The 5,103-nt window shown below is 47.1% G+C and overlaps 1 pseudogene; it reads left to right on the top strand.

Annotated features, from left to right (window-relative positions):
- The first annotated feature begins 3,236 nt into the window (after positions 1-3,236).
- LOC117724743 (regulator of chromosome condensation pseudogene) lies at positions 3,237-4,892 on the top strand (annotated as a pseudogene).
- The last annotated feature ends 211 nt before the right edge of the window (positions 4,893-5,103 follow it).

The following is a 5,103-nucleotide window of genomic DNA, read 5'->3' as shown; positions in this document are numbered from 1 at the left end:
ACTCAAAACGAAACAAAAACAAATCAAAGTCCTCAAGATGACTCAGTAGGTGAAATCAATTGTCACACAAGCCTGGTGAACCGAGTCCTGTGGACGAGAAAACAGGCCCCACAAAACTGTCATCTGATCTCTACACACTTGCTGTGGAATTGTCTTAGTTAGTGTGATTATTGCTTTGATGAAACACCATGAGCAAAGCAAACTAGGGAGGAACAGGTTTATGTGGCTTACGCTTCCAGATCTCTGGAGGAAGCTAGGACAGGAACTCAAGCAGGGCAGGAACCTAGAGGCAGGAGCTGATGCAGAGGCCATGGAGGGGTGCTGCTTACTGGCTTGCTCCCTACTGCTTGCTCAGCCTGCTTTCTTATAGAACCCAGGACCACCAGCTCAGGGGTAACACCACCCACAATGAGCTGGGCTTTTCTCCATTATTCACTAGTTAAGAAAATGCCCTACAGGCTTGCCTGATCATAGACAGTTTCTTAGCTGAGGTTTTCTCCTTTCAGATGACTTCAGCTTGTGTCAACTCAACATAAAATTAGCCAGCATAGAAACGTTCCCCACCCCGACCCACCCCTATACTAATAAATATCAATTCGTCAACAAATTAAAAAGGAAAGAGACTGTGGGGCATGGGTTGGGCTAGGACCCCACCCCTATGTACCTGGTCCCCGCCCTCAGGAGGCAGAGGCAGGTGTAGCTCTGTGAGTTTAAAGTCAGCCTGGTCTACAGATCAAGCTCTAGGCAAGCCAGGGCTACACAGTGAAACACCGTTTCAACAAAACAAGAAGCGGAGATGAGCAGAAGTGGGGCTGGGCCCTTGCTCTGCTTTAACCTGAGCCTGGGTCTGCGGGCCAGGTTGTCTGGTTGCTCACCTACTCAGAGACTCCTACATTTATGACCAATTATTCATTTAGGGGATTTAAATGTATATTATTTAGGGCATTATAATGATTGTTTAAGATGGCGTGTAGCTAAATGTCATGTAGCTAAGGCTAGCCTTGAGCTCTGATATTCTTGCTTCAGCTTTCCAGGTGCTGTGGGATTACAGGCCTGAACCACAATGCCTGGCTAACACGCACGCACACGCGCACACACACATATGCACGCACGCACGCATGCATGAACACGCATACTTTACATATACTTTTTTTTGAGACAGGATTGCACTTTGTAATCCTAGCTGACCTGGAACTCACTGGCTGGCCTTGAACTTGTTGCAGGGATAACTGGTGTGTGCCATCAACATCATGCTTAACTTTTTTATTTGTATTTTTTTTTCTTTCATTACTGGGGATTGAACACAGAGTTAGCTTTGCATGTGGTAGGCAAGCTCTGGACCACTAAGCCACATCTCTACTCCTTGTCTTTTTTTTTTTTTTTTTTTTTTTAAATATGTATCCATTTATTTTAAATATATGAGTACACTGTTGCTGTCTTCAGACACCAGAAGAGGGCATCGGATCCCATTCCAGATGGTTGTGAGCCACCATGTGGTTGCTGGGAATTGACCTCAGGACCTCTGGAAGAGCAGCCAGTGCTCTTAACCTCTGAACTAGCTCTCCAGTCCCTGCCCTCCCTTTTAAAATAGCTTCCCATATATCATAGAGTAAGTGAAACTTTCTATGTAGCTTAAGATAGCCCTATTCTCTAACTCCTCACGTCTTGGCCTCCCTATTGGTGGGATTACAGTACACTGCTGTGACTAATTTTTTTTTGAAAGTATAATCACATTATTTCTCTCTTATGGCTTTTCTTTAAGTGTACATATTCCCGAACACATAAATACAACCTGCTTAGTCAGTATGACGCATCTTGTATGTATATGATTTCTGGGCTGACTACTTGGTATTGGATAGGTAACTGGGGATCTCCTCCCTCCCTTCCTCCCTCCCATTCCCCATCTCTTTCTGAGATAGGACCTCACTATGTAGCTCTAGCTGTCCTGGAATTCATTATGTAGACCAGGCTGGCCTTGAACTCACAGAGATTCCCTGTTCTTGCTTCCCGAGGGCTGGGATTAAAGGTGTACGCCACTATGTCCAGCTGATCTTTTTTTTTTTTTTTAACTGTTTTGCTTCATTTGTTTACCTGCTTGCACACCTGAGTGTGGTGATCACTTTGCTGAGTGTTCTCTCCACCACTCGGGGCTCAGGGATCAGTCTCAGGTCATCAGGTTTGTCAGCAAGTGCCTTTACCTGTTGAACCATTTTGCCAGCCCCAAGGAAAGGTGTAGCCCAGGCTGGCATCTGCCTTGTATTCTTCTTGCTGGGAATTGAACTCTGGACCTCTGGAAGAGCAGTCAGTGCTCTTAACTGCTGAGCCATCTCTCCAGCCCCTGGGTTATTACTCTTACATTGGTTTTTACTGGTTTGTGGTGCTGAGGCTCGAACTTGGGACTTTGCGTATGCTGTGTGAATGCTCTGCTATGGAGTGATGTGTGCCTTTTCTGCCTTCTCTTTGGGATTTTTTCCAACGTTTTGAGAGTCACAACTGAAGCACCTTGGCTGCTTGCCAGGTAGGGGAAGACCACTGTCCCCATGACAGGCTTGTGTACTGAGCAGGATAAAAGACGAACTTGCGTTCGGTTCAGGGAGCAGTATTTTCGCTCAAAACAAAGACCAGCAGACAAACTATGATTACTAATATAAAAGCCAAATGTGAACAAGGTGGGACACAGCTGAAATCACAGCCCTTGGGAAGGAGAGGCAAGAGAATCAGGAGTTTAGAGGCCATCCCTGATGCCATATCAGATTTGGGGCCAGCTTGAGATACATGAGACCCATTTAAAAAATTAAAAAGAACACAAAGTATACACATACAAGCATGCACATTAAAACTGGGTTAGAGTTCAGCTTAACTATGCTAAATGCCTATAATCGCAACACTCAGGAGATGGAGACAGCAGATTCCAGAGTTCAAAGCTAGCGTCAGTTACATAAAATTGGAGGCTAGGTTGGGCTACCTGAGACAGCGTCAAAATTAGATAAAGGTAGTAAGTTATGTTGGATCTGGAGCGGGTTGAGAACACTGCTGCTCTCTGGTGGGCACTTTTAGCATAGCGAGAAAGTGAAGACAAGGCACTTGCTACTCTGAAGCTGACCAGCAGGGAGCAGAAGAACACAATAGTCACTGAGTTAATCGTCTTTGTGCTAAATGCACAATGTCCTGGAGAACGAGGACTCACTACCCAGCCAGAGTGCATACTCTCTCTGGCTTCCACAGCAGCTTTGGAAATGGACGCAGCCCTGATTCCCCTCAGGGAGCCTAAAGCGGAGCAGAACAAAGCAGAGACGCCCTACAAGCATGTGGATGTCAACCCTGAGTACCGCTGTTCCTGGCTCTGGGAAATTACACATCTAACTAAAACTTTTGGCCTTTGGTATACGCTTAATAAAATCACTCACATTTAACCCCAACAGAGGCAGGCAGATCTTTGAGTTTAGAGGCCAACCTGGTCTACAGAGTGAGTTCCAGGACAGCCAGGGCTACACAGATAAACCCTGTCTTGGGAAAAAAAAAAAAAAAAAAAACCAAAACAACAACAACAAAACAAAACACACAACCCACTCACTTATTTAATCAAGAGAATTTTCCCTGACACCCATCAAATACCAGGTTCCAAACTTGTTTCATGTCTATAATCTCAGCACTTGGGATGCAGAGGCAGGAGGATGACCTGGAGTTTGAAGCCTGCTAGCTTTAAGGTACAGAAAGTCTATCAAAAAGAGACCATGAAGAAGAGCAGAGCATGGTGCCTGTTCAAGTGCTGTGGTAAAGGTAGCCGTGGGGAGCGACCATTTGGCTAGGCTCGCAGCTGATGGAGACCTCTACACCTTGGGCTGTGTACTGTTGAGGACCGTTCTGCTCCATGCTTGGGGGCCAAGTGACCCAGTCCATTCAGGTCGATCAACAGGGTCAAGGAAGAGAGAGAGTGGGGATGGAGGGGCAAGAGACTCGAAGAATGGAGACAAGACAGGGTGTGTGATCAAGTCCCGTTTATTAAAAGGAAATCCTGGGTATACATAAGCACAAGCAGGGGAACACAGCTGAGCTGAAGACTCTTTACCACGTGCACCTTGCAGCTGGAGGCACTAAACAACAAAACAAGATATGTGGGATAAACAAGATGTTTATCAGAGTGTGCTCAGCTGTTGTGGGCTGTTGAAAACAAGTCTCTTGTCAGGGTATATGGCCTGAGATGGCTGCAAAGATGACATCCGCTTTCTGCTAGGAGTCAGCTCCCAACAGTGTACCTGAATTATATGCCAATTGAGGTGGCTGTCAGGGCCTTGAGTGACTCCTGGGCCCCAGATGTGTGCTGCTGAAATTCAGGGAAACCCGGGGGCCGTGTGAGGTTCCAGGATGCCTTTTGTGGTGCCTATTTCACTTTTGCCATCTCCCATGAGAGCCATGTGTGTATGGCTTTGGCCTCTCCAACTATCACCAGCTGGGAACTCCAGGCACTGGATCTTACTTCATTCCTTAGAACTTGACATCCTTCAAGAATTCCGCCAAGTCCTGGCTGGGCTTCTCTGGTGACCAGCATCATACAGTCTGCATGGATTCAGAGAGAAAAACATACAGCTGGGTCCGGCTGAGTACGGGGAGGCTGGGCCTCGGGGAGGGTGCTAAGGAGAAGAGCACACCTACCCCCATTTCCCAGTTTGCCGGTGGTCTTCTCAGTGGCCTGTAGAGCTTCTGTGGGGTATGCTGTGTCCAAGGATGGTTGTGGGTTTGCTTGGGGCATGGACACCAACAACCAGCTGGGCACCGGGCAGGATAAAGATGCCTGGAGCCTGGTGGAAATGACTGGCAAACAGCTGGAGAACCGTGTGGTGTTAACTGTGTCCACAGTCTTACTAGTTAAGGACAAGGCACAGAGCTGGTGAATTCTTTGGGGGCCTGGCTTCTGGCCCCAACCCAGCTTCACAGAACAGGAAAACAGCCAGCTACAGATCCCAGAAGGTCCCTCCCTAGTCCTGAGCAGATATGGATATTATCTCCTGTCTTCTCCCAACACCACAGCAGAATCCTTTTTCTTCTGTTTCATCCTCTTTCTAGAATCATCCTCTTACTTGTAGGATGTGGGGGTGGGGTGGG

The sequence above is a fragment of the Arvicanthis niloticus genome, chromosome 20 (genome assembly GCF_011762505.2).
Source record: "Arvicanthis niloticus isolate mArvNil1 chromosome 20, mArvNil1.pat.X, whole genome shotgun sequence".
In the NCBI taxonomy this organism is placed as follows: domain Eukaryota; kingdom Metazoa; phylum Chordata; class Mammalia; order Rodentia; family Muridae; genus Arvicanthis; species Arvicanthis niloticus.
Note: the sequence above shows the minus strand (reverse complement) of the source record. Positions and strands in the feature narration are given on the sequence as shown.